Raw genomic sequence first — 22,085 nt, forward strand, 5'->3', positions numbered from 1 at the left:
GGTTTCCTAGAGACCTTCATTGTTTAATATCATTAGGAATTCATGGATTTTTATGTAGTTAATGTGTATCCATTGTGATTAAAAAATGTTTTTTACTGTGGTTGGTTTACAATATTGTTTTAGTTTCATGTACAGCAAAGTGATTCAGTTACATTTTTATTCAGATTATTTTCCATTATAGGTTATTACAAGATATTAAATATAGTTCTCTGTGCTATACAGTAAATCCTTGTTACTTATCTATTTTATATATAGTAGTGTGTATCTATTAATCCCATACTCCTAATTTATCCCTCCTCCCCCCCTCTTTCCCCTGTGGTAATTATAAGTTTGTTTTCTATGTCTGTGAGTCTGTTTCTGTTTTTTTTAATTTATTTATTTTTATTTTTATTTATTTTTGGCTGTGTTGGATCTTTGTTGCTGAGTGCAGGTTTTAGTTGGGCGAGTGGGGGCTGCTCTTCTCTGCGGTGCGCGGGTTTCTCATTGCGGTGGCTTCTCTTGTTGGGGAGCATGAGCTCTAGGCACGCAGGCTTCAGTAGTTGTGGCTTGCGGGCTCTAGAGCACAGGCTCAGTAGTTGTGGCGCATGGGCTTAGTTGCTCCGTGGCATGTGGGATCTTCCCGGACCAGGGCTCGAACCTGTGTCCCCTGCATTGACAGGTGGATTCTTCCCACCAGGGAAGCCCTGTTTCTGTTTTGTAAATAGATTCATTTGTATTATTTTTTAGATTCCACCTGTAAGTGATATCATATGATATTTGTCTTTCTCTGCCTGACTTACTTCACTTAGTGTGATATTCTTTAGGTCCATCCATGTTCCGGTGGCAATATTTCATTTTTTAAGTCTGAGTAGTATTCCATTGTATAGAAATACCATATCTCTTAAGCCAGTAGTCTGTTGATGGGCACTTGGGTTGCTTCCATGTCTTGGCTATTGTAAATAGTGCTGATATAAGCATTGGCGTGCATATATTTCTTTGAATTAGAGTTTTTGTCTTTTCCAGATACATGCCCAGGAGTGGGATTGCTGGATCATAGGATAGTTCTATTTTTAGTGTTTTAAGGAATATCTGTACTGTTTTCCATAGTGGCTGCACCAATTTACATTCCCACCAACTGTATAGGAGGGTTCCCTTTTCTGCACACTCTTTCCAGTACTGATTATTTGTAGCATTATGATTTTTTTTGATGCTCAAATTGTGCCATTTTATTTTATTTTATTTATTTATTTTAAATATTTTTTATTTTTATTTTTTAATTATATTTTTATTTATTTGGCTACGTTGGGTCTTCGTTGCTGCACTTGGGCTTTCTCTGGTTGCGGCAAGTCGGGGGCTACTCTTCATTTTGGGGCATGGGCTTCTTATTGCACTGGCTTCTCTTGTTGCAGAGCATGGGCTCTAGGCACGCAGGTATCAGTAGTTTTGGCACGTGGGCTCAGCAGTTGTGGTTCACGGGCTCTAGAGAGCAGGCTCAGTAGTCATGGCGCACAGCCTCAGTTGCTCTGCAGCATGTGGGATCTTTCTGGACCAGGGATCGAACCTGTGTCTCCTGCATTGTCAGGTGGATTCTTAACAGCTGCGCCACCAGGGAAGTCCTATTTATTTTCTTAACTTAATTTTTATTGTAGTATAGTTGCTTTACAATGTTGTGTTAGCTTCTACTGTACAGCAAAGTGAATCAGCTATACGTATAATATATCCCCTCTCTTTTGGATTTCCTTCCCATTTAGGTTACCACAGAGCATTGAGTAGAGTTCCCTGAGCTATACATTAGGGTCTCATTAGTTACCTATTTTATACATAGTATCAATAGTTGTATATATGTCAATCCCAATCTCCCAGTTCATCTCACACCCCCCTTGGTATCAATATATTTGTTCTCTACATCTGTGTCTCTATTTCTCCTTTGCAAATAAGATCATCTATACCATCTTTCTCGATTCCCCATAAATGCATTAATATATGATGTTTGTTTTTCTCCTTCAGACTTACTTGACTCTGTATGACAATCTCTAGGTCCATCCATATCTCTACAAGTGACCCAATTTACTACTTTTTATGGCTCAGTAATATTCCATTGTATATACATACCACATCTTCTTTATCCATTCCTCTGTTGATGGACATTTAGGTTGCTTCCATGTCCTGGCTATTGTAAATAGTGCTGCAATGAATATTGGGGTGCATGTATTTATTGAGTTATGGCTTTTCTCTGGGTATATGCCCAGTAGTGGGATTGCTAGGTCATATGTTAGTTCTATTTTTTAGTTTTTTAAGGAACCTCCAGACTGTTCTCCATAGTGGCCATATAAATTTACATTCCCACCAACAGTGCATGGTTCCCTTTTCTCCACACCCTCTCCAGCATTTATTGTTTGTAGATATTTTTTGATGATGGCCATTCTGACTGGTGTGAGATGATACCTCAGTGTAGTTTTGATTTGCATTTCTCTAATACTTAGTGATGTTGAGCACCTTTTCATGTGTTTGTTGACCATCTGTATGTCTTCTTTGCAGAAATGTCTATTTACATCTTCTGCCCATTTTTTGATTTGGTTGTGAGTTTTTTTTGGTATTTAGCTGCATGAGCTGTTTGTATATTTTGGAGATTAATCCTTTGTAAGTTGCTTTGTTTGCAAATATTTTCTCCCATTGTGAGGGTTGTCCTTTTGTCTTATTTATGGTTTCTCTTGCTGTGCAAAAGCTTTTAAGTTTAATTAGGTCCCATTTGTTTATTTTTGTTTTTATTTTCATTACTCTAGGTGGTGGGTCAAAAAAGATTTTGTTGCATTTTACATCAAGCAGTGTTTGCCTATGTTTTCCTCTAAGAGTTTTACAGTGTCTGACCTTACATTCAGGTCTTTAATCCATTTTGAGTTTATTTTTGTGTAAGATGTTAGGGAGTTTTCTAATTTCATTGTTTTACATGTAGCTGTCCAGTTTTCCCAGCACCACTTGTTGAAGAGGCTGTCTTTTCTCCATTGTGTATTCCTACCTCCTTTGTCATAGATTAGGTGACCATAAGTGTGTGGGTTTATCTGTGGGCTTTCTATCCTGTTCCATTGATCTATATTTCTTTTTTTGTGTCAGTACCATACTGTCTTCATTACTGTAGCTTGGTAGTAGAGTCTGAAGTCAGTGATCCTGATTCCTCCGGCTCTGTTTTTCTTTTGCAAAATTGCTTTGGCTATTCGGTGTCTTTTGTGTTTCCATACATAGTTCTTTGAAAAATGCTATTAGGAATTTGAAAGGGATTGCACTGAATCTGTAGATTACTATGAGTAGGATAGTCATTTTCTCAGTTATGTTTTTTTAACACCTTTATTGGAGTATAATTGCTTTACAATGGTCTGTTACTTTCTGCTTTATAACAAAGTGAATCAGCTATACGTATACATATATCCCCATATCTCCTCCCACTTGCTTCTCCCTCCCACCCGCCATATCCCACCCCTCTAGGTGGTCACAAATCACAGAGTTGATCTCCCTGTGCTATGTGGCTGCTTCCCGCTAGCTCTCTATTTTACATTTGGTAGTGTATATATGTCCATGCGACTGTCTCACTTAGTTCCAGCTTACCCTTCTCCCCATGTCCTCAAGTCCATTCTCTACATCTGCGTCTATATTCCTGTCTTGCCCTTAGGTTCTTCAGAACCTTTTTTTTTTTTTTTTAGATTCTATATATGTGTTAGCATATGGATTTTTTTAACATCTTTATTGGAGTATAATTGTTCTACAATGGTGTATTAGTTTCTGCTGTATAACAGTGAGTCAGCTATACGTATGCATATATCCCCATATCTCCTACCTCTACCTTCTCTCCTACCTATCTCCTATCCTCCTACCTCCCATCCTCCCTATCCAACCCCTCTAGGTGGTCACAAAGCACCAAGCCAATCTCCCTGTGCTATGCAGCTGCTTCCCGCTAGCTATCTATTTTACATTTCGTAGCGTATGTATGTCCATGCCACTCTCTTTCTTCCTCCCAGCTTACCCTCCACCCTCCCTGTGTCCTCAAATCCATTCTCTACATCTGCGTCATTTGTCCTGTCCTGTGCCTAGGAATTTGAGGACCGTTTTTGTTTTGTGTTTTTTTAGATTCCATATATATGTGTTAGCATACGGTATATGTTTTTCTCTTTCTGACTTACTTCACTCTGTATGACAGTCTCTAGGTCCATCCACCTCACTACAAATAACTCAATTTCGTTTCTTTTTATGGCTGAGTAATATTCCATTGTATATATGTGCCACATCTTCTTTAGGCATTCATCTGTCAGTGGACACATAGGTTGCTTCCCTGTCCTGGCTATTATAAATAGAACCGCAATGAACAATGTGGTACATGTCTCTTTTTGAATTATGGTTCTGTCAGCGTATATGCCCAGTAGTGGGATTGCTGGGTCGTATGGTAGTTCTATTTTTAGTTTTTTAAGGAACCTCCATACTGTTCTCCATAGTGGCTGTATCAATTTACATTCCCACCAACAGTGCAAGAGGGTTCTCTTTTCTCCACACCCTCTCCAGCATTTATTGTCTGTAGATTTTTGATGATGGCCATTCTCAGTGATGTGAGGTGATACCTCACTGTAGTTTTGATTTACATTTCTCTAATGATTATTGATGTTGAGCATCCTTTCCTGTGTTGCCAATCTGTATATCTTCTTTGGAGAAATGTCTATTTAGGTCTTCTGCCCGTTTTTGGATTGGGTTCTTTAGTTTTTAGTTATTGAGCTGCATGAGCTGCTTGTAAATTTTGGAGATTAATCCTTTGTCAGTTACTTCATTTGCAAATATTTTCTCCCATTCTGAGGGTTGTCTGTTGGTCTTGTTTATGGTTTCCTTTGCTGTGCAAAAGCTTTTAAGTTTCATTGGTCCCATTTGTTTATTTTTGTTTTTATTTCCATTTCTCTAGGAGGTGGGTCAAAAAGGATCTTGCTGTGATTTATGTCATAGGGTGTTCTGCCTATGTTTTCCTCTAAGAGTTTGATACTTTCTAGCCTTGCATTTAGGTCTTTAATTCATTTTTAGATTATTTTTGTGTATGGTGTTAGGGAGTGTTCTAATCTCATACTTTTACATGTACCTGTCCAGTTTTCCCAGCACCACTTTCTGAAGAGGCTGTCTTTTCTCCACTGTATATTCTTGCCTCCTTTATCAAAGATAAGGTGACCATATGTGTGGTAGTTTATCTCTGGGCTTTCTATCCTGTTCCCTTGATCTATATTTCTGTTTTTGTGCCAGTACCATACTGTCGTGATTACTGTAGCTTTGTAGTATAGTCAGAAGTCAGGGAGCCTGATTCCTCCAGCTCCATTTTTCGTTCTCAAGCTTGCTTTGGCTATTTGGGGTCTTTTGTGTTTCCATACAAATTGTGAAATTTTTTGTTCTAGTTCTGTGAAAAATGCCAGTTGGAGTTTGACAGGGATTGCATTGAATCTGTAAATTGCTTTGGGTAGTAGAGTCATTTTCACAATGTTGATTCTTCCAATCCAAGAACGTGGTATATTGCTCTATCTATTTGTATCATCTTTAATTTCTTTCATCAATGTCTTATAATTTTCTGCATAAAGGTCTTTTGTCTCCTTAGGTAGGTTTATTCCTAGATATTTTATTCTTTTTGTTGCAGTGGTAAATGGGAGTGTTTTCTTAATTTCACTTTCAGATTTTTCATCATTGGTGTATAGGAATGCCAGAGATTTCTGTGCATTAATTTTGTATCCTGCTACTGGTAGCATCTTTAGGATACTCTACGTATAGTATCATGTCATCTGCAAACAGTGACAGCTTTACTTCTTCTTTTCTGATTTGAATTCTTTTTCTTTCTTTTTCTTCTCTGATTGCTGTGGTTAAATCTTCCAAAACTATGTTGAATAAGAGAGGTGAGAGTGGGCAACCTTGTCTTGTTCCTGATCTTAGTGGAAATGCTTTCAGTTTTTCACCATTTAGGACGATGTTGGTTGTGGGTTTGTCATATATGGCCTTTATTCTGTTGAGGAAAGTTCCCTCTATGCCTACTTTCTGCAGGTTTTTTATCATAAATGGGTGTTGAATTTTGTTGAAAGCTTTTTATGCATCTATTGAGATGATCATATCATTTTCTCCTTCAGTTTGTTAATATGGTGTATCACATTGATTAATTTGCATATGTTAAAGAATCCTTGCATTCCTGGAATAAACCCCACTTGATCATGGTGTATGATCCTTTTAATGTGCTGTTGGATTCTGTCTGCTAGTATTTTGTTGAGGATTTTTGCATCTATGTTCATCAGTGATATTGGCCTGTATTTTTCTTTCTTTGTGACATCTTTGTCTGGTTTTAGTATCAGGGTGATGGTGTCCTCATAGAATGAGTTTGGCAGTGTTCCTCCCTCTGCTATATTTTGGAATAGTTTGAGAAGGATAGGTGTTATTTCTTCTCTAAATGTTTGATAGAATTTGCCTCTGAAGCCATCTGGTCCTGGGCTTTTGTTTGTTGGAAGATTTTTAATCACAGTTTCAATTTCAGTGCTTGTGATTGGTCTGTTCATATTTTCTATTTCTTCCTGGTTCAGTCTCGGCAGGTTGTGCATTTCTAAGAATTTGTCCATTTCTTCCAGGTTGACCATTTTATTGGCATAGAGTTGCTTCTAGTAATCTCACCTGATCCTTTTTATTTCTGCAGTGTCAGTTGTTACTTCTCCTTTTTCATTTCTAATTCTATTGATTTGAGTCTTCTCCTTTTTTTTCTTGATGAATCTGGCTAATGGTTTATCAATTTTGTTTACCTTCTCAAAGAACCAGCTTTTAGTTTTATTGATCTTTGCTCTTGTTTCTTTCATTTATTTCTGATCTGATCTTTATGATTTCCTTTCTTCTGCTAACTTTGTTTTTTTTTTTGCTCCTGTTTCTCTAATTGCTTTTGGTGGAAGGTTAGGTTGTTTATTTGAAATGTTTCCTGTTTCTTAAGGTAGGATTGTATTGCTGTTAACTTCCCTCTTAGAACTGCTTTTGCTGCATCCCATAGGTTTTGGGTCATCATGTCTCCATTATTATTTGTTTCTAGGTATTTTTTGATTTCCTCTTTGGTTTCTTCAGTGATCACCTCCTTACTAAGTAGTGTATTGTTTAGCCTCCTTGTGTTTGTATTTTTTACAGATCTTTTCTTGTAATTGATATCTAGTCTCATTGCGTTGTGGTTGGAAAAGATACTTGATATGATTTCAATTTTCTTAAATTTACCAAGGCTTGATTTGTGACCCAAGATATGATCTATCCTGGAGAATGTTCCATGAGCACTTGAGAAAAATGCGTATTCTGTTGTTTTTGGATGGAATGTCCTATAAATATCAATTAAGTCCATGTTGTTTAATGTATCATTTAAAGCTTGTGTTTCCTTATTTATATTCATTTTGGTTGAACTGTCCTTTGGTGAAAGTGGGGTGTTAAAATCCCCTACTATGATTGTGTTACTGTCGATTTCCCCTTTTATGGCTGTTAGTATTTGCCTTATATTTTGAGGTGCTCCTACGTTGGGTGCATAAATATTTACAATTGTTATATCTTCTTCTTGGATTGATCCCTTGATCATTATGTAGTGTCCTTCTTTGTCTCTTGTAATAGTCTTTATTTTAAAGTCTATTTTGTCTGATATGAGAATTGCTACTCCAGCTTTCTTTTGATTTCCTTTTGCACAGAATATCTTTTTCCCTCCCCTTAGTTTCAGTCTGTATGTGTCCCTAGGTCTGAAGTGGGTCTCTTGTAGACAGCATATATATGGGTCTTGTTTTTTATCCATTCAGCCAGTCTGTGTCTTTTGGTGGGAGCATTTAATCCATTTACATTTAAGGAAATTATCAATATGTATGTTCCTATTATCATTTTCTTAATTGTTTTGCATTTGTTATTGTAGGTCTTTTCTTTCTCTTGTGTTTCCTGCCTAGAGAAGTTCCTTTAGCATTTGTTTTAAATCTGGTTTGGTGGTGCTGATTTCTCTTAATTTTTGCTTGCCTGTAACGTGTTAAATTTCTCTGTCAAATCTGAATCAGATCCTTGCTGGGTCCAGTAATCTTGGTTGTAGGTTGTTCCCTCTCATCACTTTAAATATGTCCTGCCACTACCTTCTGGATTGCAGAGTTTCTGCTGAAAGATCAGTTGTTAACCTTATGGGGATTCCCTTGTGTGTTATTTGTTGTTTTCCCTTTGCTGTTTTTAATATGTTTTTTTTGTATTTAATTTTTGATTAAATACATATTGATTAAATATGTGTCTTGGCGTGTTTCTCCTTGGATTTATCCTGTATGGGGCTCTCTGTGCTTCCTGGACTTGATTAACTCTTTCCTTTCCCATATTAGGGAAGTTTTCAACTATAATCTCTTCAAATATTTTGTCAGTCCCTTTCTTTTTCTCTTCTTCTTCTGGAACCCCTATAATTCGAATGTTGTTGCGTTTAATGTTGTCCCAGAGGTCTCTGAGACTGTTCTCAATTCTTTTCATTCTTTTTTCTTTATTCTGCTCTGCAGTAGTTATTTCCACTATTTTATCTTCCAGGTCACTTATCCGTTCTTCTGCCTCAGTTATTCTGCTATTGATCCCATCTAGAGTATTTTTCATTTCATTTATTGTGTTGTTCATCGTTGCTTGTTTCCTCTTTAGTTCTTCTAGGTCCTTGTTAAATGTTTCTTGTACTTTCTCTATTCTATTTCCAAGATTTTGGATCATCTTTACTATCATTATTCTGAATTCTTTTTCAGGTAGACTGCCTATTTCCTCTTCATTTGTTAGGTCTGGTGGGTTTTTACCTTGCTCCTTCATCTGCTGTGTGTTTTTCTGTCTTCTCATTTTGCTTATCTTACTGTGTTTGGGGTCTCCATTTTGCAGGCAGCTGGTTCGTAGTTCCCGTTGTTTTTGGTGTCTGTCCCCAGTTGCTAAAGTTGGTTCAGTGGGTTGTGTAGCCTTCCTGGTGGAGAGGACTAGTGCCTGTGTTCTGGTGGATGAGGCTGGATCTTGTCTTTCTGTTGGGCAGGTGTACGTCTGGTGGTGTGTTTTGGGGTGTCTGTGGCCTTATTATGATTTTAGGCAGCCTCTCTGCTAACGGGTGGGGTTGTGTTACTGTCTTGCTAGTTGTTTGGCAAAGGTTGTCCAGCACTGTAGCTTGCTGGTCGTTGAGTGAAGCTGGGTCTTGGTGTTGAGATGGACATCTCTGGGGGTTTTCGCCGTTTGATATTACGTGGAGCTGGGAGGTCTCTTGTGGACCAGTGTCCTGAAGTTGGTTCTCCCACCTCGGAGGCACAGCACTGACTCCTGGCTGGAGCACCAAGAGCCTTTTATCCACTCAGCTTGTATCCAGAAGAAAGCACAGAGAGACCACTGGGAAAGACGCTTGGCTGCAGAAACCAGGCTGCCTAACCTGGCCGAACAAACCTGGAGCCAGGCCGAGTTTCACTTGCTCACAGGGTGCCTCGTGCAGAGGCCTTGCACGGCCCTTCAGCACAGATTCCCTGTATGCTATAATTTATAAACCACTCTGTCAACCTACGACAGTATTTTTCAAAAGCATTTTTGTTATTTTTGAATCCCTGTGTGGACATATTGAAAACAGCACTCCAATGATTGTTGTAAAGCAAAGGATGCAACCTTTCACGCCACCCTAGTCTCGAAGCTCCCATCCCTGTTCCTCAGGCCGAGTCCCCATGGGAACCCTCCTTATTAATTTTCTGTCTGGATGATCTGTCCATTGGTGTAAGTGGGGTGTTAAAGTCTCCCACTATTAATGTGTTACTGTCGATTTCCCCTTTTATGGTTGTTAGCATTTGCCTTATGTATTGAGGTCCTCCTATGTTGGGTGCATAAGTATTTACAATTTTTATATATTCTTTTTGGATTGATCCTGTGACCATTATGTAGTGTCCTTCCTTGTCTCTTGTAACAGTCTTCATTTTAAAATCTATTTTGTCTGATATGAGTATTGCTACTCCAGCTTTCTTTTGATTTCCATTTGCATGGAATATCTTTTTCCCTCCCTTTAGTTTCAGTCTATATGTGTCCCTAGGTCTGAAGTGGGTGTCTTGTAGACAGCATACATACGGGTCTTGTTTTTGTATCCATTCAGCCCGTCTGTGTCTTTTGGTTGGAGCATTTAATCCATTTACATTTAAGGTAATTATCAATATGTATATTCTTATTACCATTTTCTTAATTGTTTTGGGTTTGTTTTTATAGGTCTTTTTTCTTCTCGTGTTTCACACCTAGGGAAGTTCCTTTAGCATTTGTTGTAAAGTTGGTTTGGTGGTGCTGAATTCTGTTAGCTTTTGTTTGTCTGTAAAGGTTTTAATTTTTCCGTCGAATCTGAATAAGATCCTTGCTGGGTAGACTAATCTTGTTTGTTGAAATTGTGCCTTTCTAGAAATTAGGGGTCCTTTTTGTTTGGTTCCTGTATCATTTTCACATGATTTCATTAGATCTTGACTTCACTGCTCTCTGATATATTTTCAGCTCATCATGTATACTCCCTGCTCCAGCCCTGGAATCAGTTATTTTGCAAGGAATTGTGTATTCTTTCAGTAGGGATTGGTACTTAGAAAACAAGATGTGAATTCTCAGGGGATTTTTTTTTTTTTTTTTTAGTCCTGCTGCCTGACCTTTTGTTATGCCATTTTCCTCACTATTTTGAACACATTTGAATGACTCCATCAGCATTGCATTGAAAATTTGCTGAGCATGACCTTTATTTGTTTATGTACTCATTCATTCAGCAAAAATGTATGGAGCACTTACAACCAGGTATATGGTCTTATGTTCAGTGCAGGAGATGTGAAGGTAAACCTGACTGGTTTCCAGTCCTTGGTGAAGATTCATTATTGTGGGGATATGAGTAAATAAACAGGCAATGTCTAAAGACTGTGATCAGTACTATGGTGGACATAGGCAAGTGGGATTGACAGTCTGTGGGAGCACAGATTGGGCACCTGAAAATGCTTTGGAATGGGGCGATAATGGTTGATATTGGATGAGTAGAAGAAGTATGAAGGTGAAAGAGCCATGAAGGGTGTTCCAGTCAGAGGAAGCTGGAAGAGGCAGTGGGATCTTGATGTATTCAAGGAGAGGTATGTATGTAGTTAGTTATAAGTGGAACATAAATTTTATGTAGGGGAGGAGAGACAAAACTGGAAACATGAATGGGGGCCAGGACATTGAGAGCCCCAGAGGTCAGGTCAGAGAACTGGGATTTCACTCTGAAGGGTATGAGGGAGAAGTAATGCAGTTGTCTTAAGCAGATGAGATATATAATCACCCCTGTGATGTACTGATGATGCATTGGGTGGTAGATGGGAGTGGGGCAGTATGAGAATGGTAAGAAGGAGAGAGGTGTAACTGTCAGGAGAGAGATAATGTCATGTTACAGTGCGCTTTAGATGTGTGTGTGATATGTGGGAGAATTGTGTGTGTGTGTGTGTGTGTGTGTGTTACAATAGGTTATAATATACATACCATAGGTTATATATACACACAATAGGTTATATATGTTATATATACAGTTGTATACAACAGATTATGTATAAAACACATAATATATAATGTATATACATATACATAACTTTCCCACACACCACACACATGTATAGAATAATATATAATATATACAAAATAGATCTGTGCATACACATGGATGTAGTGTTGTATGTCTGTAATTCTGTTTGCTCATGTATATCCAGGGGCCGTCTCATTGCCACAGGTCTAAAATAGAGAATATTTCAGTGGAGAAACATCCCCCAAGGAAAGCTGAAGAGTGGGAAAGGGCTAACAAAGACTGTCTCCTTGACCAAACTTTAGTCATGTTGCTTTGAGCCCTCTTTTCAACTAAACCTCATCCTTGGGCATTGTCTTTGGCCTGCTTAGTTTTAGAAAGGATTCTGCTAATTCAATTTAGCCAGAATCCCCCAACCCTTACTTGATATTTTAACACTCTGGTCTGCCTTCAGCGAGAATCCCAAGTTAGTTTAGCAACAATCACCTTCGTCTTGACGTTTCCTTTTAGTAATTTTCTATAGCTTCTTGGCTATAGATCCCCAGCTGTCTTTACTGTACTCAGAGTTGAGTCCAATCTCTCTCCCCTGTAGCAATAGTCTTGACACCTATCACAATAGTCCTCAATAAAGTCTTTCTTACCATTTTAACAAGTGTCAGAATAATTTTTTCTTTAACAGGCCACACCAAAACTTTTGCCTATTGTGCTCTTCCTCTTCAAAGCTCCACCAGTTGGCACCGAGGCCCAGTTGTGTATCCTTGAGTAATCTGAGAATTCCTCTTCCTCCTCTCCTTCCTGGGATTTAAGGATATGAGGTGATTTTTTTTTCAGCTTCTCCCAGAGGTTAGAATATAGCTTTAACAGTTATCTCTGGGAGGGTGGAATGATGATTGAAGATGCTTATCTCCTTTTATGTGTTTCTCTGTGCCAGGCACTGTTGTACACTAATGAACATGTATTGCACTTCTTTTTTAAAACTACTATCTTAAACTTTTAAAAATATAAAATGTGAAATTTATCTACATGGATATATAACGTGGATTTGAGAGTGTTCTGTTAGGTTAAGGATTTAGGGGAAACCAGAGCAGTGAGCGTGTATGGATCAGTGCATTGATGAAGGCTAAAATACAGCAGGCCAGTAGTGTAATTGGCGAAAGTGTTGATGAAGTGAATGTAGACTACTGTGTCAAGACTCTTGTCTATGAAAAGTAGAATAGATAACAAATGGTATGTGTATATTTTTAGGATGAGAGATCTGAGCGTGTTTATATGTTCTGCAGAGGAGGAGCTAATAAAAACAGAGGTTATTGAAAATACAGGAGAGAAATGGGGTAACTGGAGAAGCAAATGTGGAAAAGCTGTGGTATAGAGAACACGTGGAAGGACTGGCCATGAACAAGAGAAAGGGCATCACTTCTGATATTGCAGTTAAAGAGGGTCAGAAAGGCTTGTTTGTGAGGTTTTGGAAAGGCAAGAGATTGAGGGAGTTTCTTTCTTGCCCCAATATATTCTCTCTGAATAAGGCAGTAAGGGCATTCTGGAGTGTGAGAGGGGATGACCAGGAGCCAGAGGAAAGAGGAAGAAGGTTGCACCCTTCTTTGGGGAATGAGAGAAGATTGATGGGCAGTAATGAACACCTCTCTGAGCTGGAAATAAAATGTTTTTAGTCTTGTCCTTTTTTCCAGGTGTGTTCGGCTGCCAAAAAGTGGGAGCAAGGAAGGCAAGCATTGGGTTTGATTTTAGACTTGTGAATGTGTGATGATGATTTTGGGTGGTGGGAGGTTTGAGGGGCTAAGTAGATTATTGAGGTTACTGATGAGATTAGTTCAGGTTATAGACCATGGGATTTAGTCTCATCAGGAAAAAGTGTGTTCTCAGGAGGATTCTGTAGAACCAGAGAAGGAGAAGCTGTGTGAATATGTGGGTGGGTGTCAGTGAAGCTGTGTGGAGGTTTCAAAGCTCAAAGAGTGGATGTTAGATAGAGGTGGAATGGCAGACAAGAAATCATGGTCAGAGTAGGATATAGGAGCTTAAGATTTCAGGGGGAAAGTAGTTCTGGATGATGAGAAGATTCCGTGGGTGGGTGAGCTGGAGTAGAAGGAGGTCAAGGAACTGTGAAGCTGGGGTGATGGACAAGTTAGCCATGGGATCATCAAAGATAGTAGGAAAGGTTTAGCGTGTAAGAGTAGAGAGGAAGGCGAGAAAGATGCTCTTTTGTGGAAGAAGGGGTGAGTGTAGCTAAGAGGCACATGGCATGACAAAGGAGTGGGGATTTTTACAGAAGGGAGGAAGAGTTAGGGAATGGAAGCAGCAATGGCCAGCGTGAGTAGTTGCCCTTAACCAGCTTTGCAGTAGATCCCTTGGATAGTCCTGGCTTTGTTTCAACTTTGTCGTTACTTCACAAACCTTATTTTATTTTTGCCAATAACCAGGGCCAAGAAAGGACTGGCGGTAAAATCTTGAATGTAAGGGGAGCTAAGATAGCATTCTATTCACTGCTTCCTGTACCTGGAGGGACTTGAACAACTGCCCTTAGCAACTTTAAGGGAAATGGCACTGCTGGTAGGACCCTGGCCTGCCCAGGCTTCCCTTTCCAAAAATCCTATTGTAAATGAATGTGGATAACCAGTCCCCATAGCTTTTACAGAGGGGTGGATGCTTTTTATGTCATTCCTTACCTCAGAAAGGTTGAGAACACGTGCACTTAGGGGATGCTTTAAGGGAGTTCCATAGGGAGGCCCGAATTCTTTTTTTTTTTTTAATGTTTTTCGAATTGTGCAATATAACAAAAATACCAAAAGTTGCATAAAATGTAAATGTACACTAAAATGAATAATTATAAAGTAAACACCCATAAAAGAACCTTCCAGGGCCAAATATAGAACATTGCAAGTTATCCAGAAGCCTCGTCTTATCCCTGTTTCTCTCCCAAAGGTAACCATTTATCCTGACTTGCCTTTTATGATAATCATTTCTTTGCCTATGTATACAGATACATGTGGACACACACATCTGTCTATACATTCTACTGTTTATGGACATTTGGATTGCTTTCAGTTTTGGGGTATTGTGAACGGTACTGCTGTTCTTATATATGTCTCCTGTTCCACATGTGCTTGAGTTTCTCTAAGATATATATCTGGGAGAGGGATTATCTGGTATTAGTTTATGCATATTTTCAGCTTTACTAGATAGTGGAAAATTGATTTTCAAAAGGATTGCATCAATTTTAACTCCCACTAAAAGTATATGAGGATACATACCTTGGTTCTTTTCTCCCCCAGTCTTGAGGCCAGAAAACTATGGCTCAGAGATGATCAGGGATAGCCAGGACTTGTGATTTGCTGTGGATATGGGGGGGTCTTGGTTACTATTTCACATTTCTCCTGGAACAGTTGCCCTTAGCTGCTTCAGTAGGAGAACCTTGGTTTGGTCCTATCTTTTCCAGAGTTTCTAGGCCCAAGAATTGGGCCCTAGAATTGAGTGTGGTTGCTCAGCCTCTGAGGCCATTTGAGAAGGAAGACAGCTGGGTTAGCATCCTACAATGCTCCTCTTTCTTGGATGGTCCAAACAATTGATCTTAGCAATTAGCCAGAGGTTCTGTGGGTGGGCTCTGACTCAGTTAACTCTTCCTCAAACTCAAGGGTCAAGAACCAGAACCAGGAAGTGATCAGAGATAATTAGCATCTATGTCTAGCAGAATATGAAGACTGGGGTAGTGGCTTAGATGACCCTGTGTCTTTGGAGGATCCTTGAACAACCATCTTTAGCCATCTCCAAGGAGGGAGCTGGCTTGTTCCTTTCTTTTACACAGTCTGTCCCTTAGGGAATCTTGTCCTTAGGGAGGACCCTGGCTTGTTTGTTTCTCACCCAAAATCTCAAAGATTGAGAACCTTGGTTGGTTTATTTCTGTGGCCAGTTAGAAGTGAAGATGGCTGGGTAAGCATTTGGAGTGCCTCCTAGAGTCTCATCTTATGTTTGTTTGTTTATGGCACACCTTTAATTACCTGAATTTTGTAGAAATACAGTTGAAGTGATCAAAAATTGCATATGAGTTTATCAACTTTTAGAAAATTGACAAAATTTTATATGAAGGTGTGAAATATTATACATATGTATTATTGTTTTTTAATTTTAAAACTAGTAATGGAATAATAAATAATTCCAAACCTTAATTAAAATTAGTATTTAATGTACTTCTTGGACCTGATTTACTTCACTAATATTAGAGCATATTTAAAATTAGGAGATGCTTATTTCGTATTTTAGTTCTCTGTTTCTTTACTTTTTACTATTGTTATTATTTTTGCTTTCTCTATGCATGTTGAGAATTTGAATTTTCAAGATATTGAAAACAGTGGCATATTTATTGTGGTTCTCCACTTGATGTCCTTTCATCCTTTGGCTTCTATTTGTGTCAATCTGTTTAATGCTCTTGGCTGCATTTCCATACATACTCACAAGGCAGAGTTATTCTAGAAAACATCATCCTTCTTTACTACCAGTTGAACACTACAGTGTAGTCCTACAATACAGTTAATATAGGACCCAGTTATCTTTTACAACACGTTGGGCTCTGCTCTGTATCACAGGGCAAGCCACCTGAGAATGTCCATCTGACAGATACTTCTTGAGTAGCATGTTATGCAGAGGTTTCACATACCAGTGTGTGTGGTTTACCAGTTGGGAATTTTGGGACCAGGGATGTGGGAGAACCAGCAGGCTCAGGAGAGAACTATTTCATTTATGGCTAGAAGGTGAAGGGGGTGTTCTATACATCACTGAAGGGTGTGGTAAGCTTATTTTTCAAGGAGGGGGATCCTGGAGGTCACAAAGGAAAGATTCTAGGTGGGAAGGAGAATAGTGAACTGATAGCTTCAAGAGGCAATGAGCGTGGCTTGCTACTTTTCATTCCCTCTATTTTCTTGGTTATCAGAAAAATATTTTCCCAGGACCCTCGTAGATAGGAAGTATGAGTGAAGAAAGAGGGAAGTTACAGAAGATGAGAGAGGAAAACATACATAGTCTGAGAATGTCAGAAGTGGTAGGATACCTGTGGGGAAGATAGATTGATTTCAAACCTTAGAAAAGTTAGCTAGACCATTAATTAATTAATCAATCAAGAAAATAAGTAAAAAATGTAGTGATATAGACTCTGCTGAATAATGAGGACATGTTGTTGAATTAGATGTATTTTCTACTGAGTCTGGTGGGTGAGATAGACACAGACATTACAACAGGGAATATTATGACAGAGAGACCAGGGTGTGGTGCTTTCAGTAGAAATATGGAGGAGGGTATCTCTAACCCCGGGGCTCAGAGAAGGCCTCCTGGAAGGCACCATGGTAAGAACTTAATTTTCCATAGAAGTAGCAGTTAATCTGGCAGTGGCTGAGAATCCTCTTGAGTGTGGGGACCAGAGAGCAGGTGGTCATTTAGACCATGTACGGTAGCTACCTGGGTATGTCATCTAGCCTTGAGCTTGGGAAGTACCCGAAGAAATGAGCAGTTGAGAGGCCACTCTGGTCTAGAAGAGCTAGGGAAAGGGGACAAATAGAAATAGTTTCATAAATGGTTCAGTTTATGCTATAATATTGATCACCTTAGCCTTCATGGAAGAGCAGCTACTTCCATTTCCCCATGAAATTATCAGTTTCTCTTTATGACATGTTTTTTGCATCTTGTTTAGGGAATTCTTTCTCACCTTGATTTCATAAAGGTGTTTTACGGTATCTTCCTGTAAAATTTTTATAATTTTCTTTTCACAATTAGGTTTATGATTCACTTGGAATTTATTTTTATGTACTATATGATGTAGAGATCTTATTTTTTTTTCTGAATGATTAATCGGTGGTTCAAGGACTATTTACTGAGTTGTCTGTTCTTTCTCCACAGATTTATAATGCTGTCTCTATAATATACCAAGTTGTAATGTATGTATATATCTGTTTCTAGGCTTTCTGTTCTCTTCCACTGGTCTATTTGTCTATTTCTATACTAGTATTACACTGTTAATTACTATAGTTTTGTAATGCATCTTAATATTTGGTAGGGAAAGACCCCTTCCTTAACTCTTCCTCAAAAGTATATTCTTTGCCTTTTACTTTTCCATATGAATTTTGAGATACGCTTAATATGGTCTCTGAGAAACTGAAATTTTGATTAGAACTGCATTTTAGTTATAGATTATAGATACAGAAATGGCATCTTTACAACAATGAACGTGGTTTATCTCTCCTTTTATCTAGATATTTTTAACGTCTTTGAAAAAAGTTTATTATAATTTTCTCTGCAAGGGTCTCATGCATATCTTGTTAGGTATATTTCTGTGTACTGATAGTTTTTGTTGCTCTCGCTAATATTTTTAAATTACATTTTGTAATTCATTGTGACTGGTATATGGGAATGCTTGTTTCTGGTGTATAGTTTCTAGATCCATTCACCTTACTAACCTCTTTCTCTAGATCCAATTGTTTGTTTGTAGATTTTATTGTTTTTATATAACATTTATGTAAATCATACTTAAAAGTACGTGAATTATACCTGTACAGCCCAGTGAATTATCACAAAGTGGTTTTGGTTTGTTAATGTAATTTGTGAATAACTATAATTATTTTTCCCTTTCAGTCCTTATACCTCTGTAAGTTGATATCATTGTGTATAAAGTAAAGTAGAATTCTTTTCTGAAACAAGTTCACTTGAGCATCTCTGAGGCCTCATGCTCTAATGAGCTGTGTTTGACGTGTAAATACTTTAGAAGTCATCAAAGAAAGGAAATTACCTTTATTTGGAAATTTTAACAGTACTTAATAAAAGAGCCTACAAGGTGGTAGTATTTCAGTTAATTGACTACTGTCCAGGATTTGGTCTTTAGCATTTGTGAAATGCTAAAATGAAACTTGGTGATAAACAAATACAAATTAATTTACTGAGACTAAGATTCAGAGAGAAAAGCACACACGTCTCACACTAATATTTTCTTGTGGCGAGAACACTCAGGTCCTCTCTCTAGGGTATGTCATTTGGGGTACTTGGGAAGTCAAACTAAGAAAACAGCATGTTGCTTACTGTGAGATCATCGAGTTAAAGCAAAAAGGTAGAGCATCTCACAAACATGGAGTCTTTTGTGCAGCTGTGGGTTGTTTGAGGAATACATTTAGATGTTCTACCCTGTCTTCATCACACCCCAAGCAGTTTGAGAGGCAGCAAGATGTAGTGAAATAATACTAGACTTTGTAGCCAGTAGACAGGGATTTAAATCCTAGCTTATAGTGTACTGACCTTAGGGGTTTCATTTTTCTCACTGGTGAAATAGAAATCATGACACTGTTCATTTAAAAGAAATATATCCTCTCAAAGTATTTGTTACATAGTAAATCCAGCAGAATCATGGATTTATATTTGTTTATCCATGCCTATGGGTAGAGAGGAAAGTGCCAATGATCTTTTCCTAATTTGTCAGAATGGTCTTAGAAGTATTAATCTGTTTTTAAATACAGAGATAGCAATTTCAGCTTTATCACCAGATGTATTAGTTTCCTATTGCTGCTGTAATAAATTGTGGCAAACGTAGATAATAAACACAGATTTATTATCTTGTAGTTCTGGAGGTCAGCAGTCCTAAAATCAAGGTGCTGGCAGGGCCGAGCTCCCTCCAGAGGCTCTAGGGGAAATCGGTTTCCTTGCTTTTTCCGGCTTCTTAAAGGCTGCCGGCGTTCCCTTGGTTCATGGTCGTTTTCCCTATCTTCAGATCTACCAGTATATCGTCTTCAACTCTGTGACTCTGACCTTCTACTTTCATGATCATATCTCCTTCTCTGACTCTCATCCTCCCGCTTCCTTCTTATAGACTCTTGTAATTACATTGAGCCCACCAGTATAATTCAGGATAATCTCTCCATCTCAAGATCCTTAATCACACATGCAAAGTCCCATTTGCCATGTAAGGTGACATACTCACAGGATCAGGATGTGGACATCTTGGGAAAGCCATTATTCTGTCTACCCCACCAGGTTAATGAATTACCAAATAAGATACTTAATTAGAATTACACATTTCATTTGTGGGTTATTTTCGTAGAAAAAAGCATCAATTTCTAAAGTTGCAAGAGTCTTATAAAATGCCTTTCTTTAAATAATACTTCTAAGGAAAGATATGTATTAACAGAGAATAGAATTAGTTGGTAGCAGTTATGAATATTCATAAGTCTCCATATTGTAAAAGAGAACAAGATTGACATTCTCATTAAAATTCTCAATTTAACATCTTTCAAATTTAGATTATTTGAAATAATTGTGAAGCAAAATGGTTTCCACCCCTTCAAGGCTGTAGGGAGAGAGTACAGAGCCCACATTTCTTTTTGAGTTTCCTTTTGTTGATTGTGAACATTTGCATTTGTAAAGTTAGGCTCTGGAATTTCACTAGCTACTTTTAAAGAAAAAGCAGGTCTGGAGCCCAATTTTGCTTGTAGAAATGGAGAAAGGGCTGAAAAGGATTTTCTGTATTATCAGTGAAATTATATATTTTGTGCCTCGTAAAGTAGTTGTTAAGATTCAGCGTGATCACTTTTACGAAGTCCTGACACCTGCTTCAGTGAGTGAGAGCAGTTTGAGTCTCTTACACTCTTCTGTACTTTCCATCTTTTGTCTCTTATTAATTTCCTGACTTGTCTTAAATTTTCATAAATTATTTTCCTAATCTCCTGATGAAAGCTATACCTTGAGTTTTTCATTTGGGGTATTGTATTTTTTTTTAAGTTGATTAGGTTTACTTATGATATACCACTTATTACAGTTTCCTGTTGCTTGGAAGTATCTTTAAGTTTGTTACTTATTTCTTTATCCATGGTAAAATACTGATTTTATGGTTTGTGTTTGCTAATCCCAGTGTTTGAAGTCTTTTCTGTTATCAGCTGATCCTGCTGATTTGCTTCTTTGTCTAATTCAAGGTTCAAGGATCCCAGGGCAAGTCCTGTAGTTCAACCTGAGCTACAAAATGACCTGCTTCCTACCCCGAGATGGTAGTCTTTGGGGTCCCAGCTTATTGTAGGGAGGGTCTCCTGATAGTTTTCCTACTCTGTGTAGTTCTGGGCTTTATCTGTTTCCTTTGCCTTTCAAGGCAACTGAAATATAGAAAGTTAAATTTTGGGGGGATTGCCTCTCTGCTTATATTTACTTCTCTAGGTTCCCCTTTTCCCATGGTGTTGCTCTGATATTTCCATATTTTTATTGCCCTGTCTTTTTGTTGTTTTCAAGTAGTTGTTACTTCTTTTTCACCAAGATTTTTTTTAGTTGTTTTATCATGAGGGTTTGTCCAAACAAGCTGCGGGGGCAGAACTAGCAAATTTTCCTAGAACTCTTTCATTTTCTTTTGAGATTAGGTTTAGGCTCAGAACGTCTCATTACCTTTTGGGTTTTTATTTGCTTTATTTTATAGAGGAAATATCTGTTGGCTGAGGAAATATGTACAACCTAAAAGTAGCGAGTTAAGTTTGATTCGGGGACCTTACTGAGGGAGGAGACAGGGTATATAGGAGTTCTTTGCTGGAAAAAAATGTAGTTGAACATCAAAATATTACTGCTAATCACAAAAATAGACATCTCAAGTTAACCATTTTAGTACTTTCTATGTATGGGAAGATGCGAGAGTCCAGGCTCAAATTATTCCTTAGATACGCATCTTATAACTGTCTAGGGCCAGTATCCCCAGCACAGAATGCTTCCTGTTTTTCTCCATCGTGAATTCCTTTCAGGGCGCACCATGCGGGAGGAGTGGGGGGCGGCTGCAGTGGCTGCTGACTTGATGGCTGGCAACATTGTTGTTTACTGGAATGGCAAGCAACACTCCCTTTGCACACATCCAGTGCTCAGAAAAGTAAGGATATTTGCCCAAGGTCCAATAGCAAGTAAGAAGTAACATTGGGATTTTAGCCTTGCTCTCTTCAACCCTGAAGCCTATATGCTTAACCAATTCAGTGCACTGTAACCTTTGGATTCCAATGTTTTCTGTTCCTGGATGATGGAACAAATCCATGGAGAGTAAATGACTTGTGTTTTTCTTATCAGGTTTTCATCCCTCAAGGTCAGCGCCCTCTCCGTGGCTCTTGGGAACACAAGCATTTCTATGCCTCTTTCACAAGACCTTTGCCTGGTTCTAAAACATCTAATAAGTAAGAAACCCCCTTCCATCACCCCCCCTGTACCCTTCAGAACTGAATTTAAGGACATGCAGTACCCCACCTCTAACCACAAACTTTTATTTCCTTTTCAGCTGCAGGATTTTCCACATCAAAAGACCAAAATAAATTCCCATCTGAATTTGGAAAGAGCTAAGGACAAAAGAACCCAGAAAGAAATCCTCTTAGGTGAGCAAAGGAAGGAAAATGAGGTAGGGAGGGACTTGTGAACTTACAGCTTTATTAGATAGTGTTAGGATAGTTTTGGAATTTTGGTTGGTGAATGCCCACGAGGCCCCTTGGCATGGTGGAAAACACAGGAGCTTAAGAGCCAGGCATACTTGAATTGGCTGTCAGTTCCCCTACTTACTAATTCTAAAATATTGAGTAACTCAGTTTCCCTC

General features: G+C 38.4%; 1 protein-coding gene across 3 annotated transcripts in view; it reads left to right on the forward strand.

Moving 5' to 3' along the window:
- MAGED1 (MAGE family member D1) overlaps positions 1 to 22,085 on the forward strand; it is a 73,377-nt gene that overhangs the window by 13,081 nt on the left and 38,211 nt on the right. Inside the window, exons 1-3 of one of the 3 annotated variants that reach the window (XM_079911493.1) lie at positions 20,278 to 21,380; positions 21,572 to 21,675; positions 21,777 to 21,870. The gene's annotated coding sequence lies outside the window, so the exon portion shown is untranslated. Of the gene's footprint in view, positions 1 to 20,277; positions 21,381 to 21,571; positions 21,676 to 21,743; positions 21,871 to 22,085 lie in introns of those variants that run through there. The other 2 variants (XM_079911494.1, XM_079911491.1) reach the window with 2 other exon arrangements.

Source organism: Stenella coeruleoalba, assembly GCF_951394435.1.
Source record: "Stenella coeruleoalba genome assembly, chromosome: X".
In the NCBI taxonomy this organism is placed as follows: domain Eukaryota; kingdom Metazoa; phylum Chordata; class Mammalia; order Artiodactyla; family Delphinidae; genus Stenella; species Stenella coeruleoalba.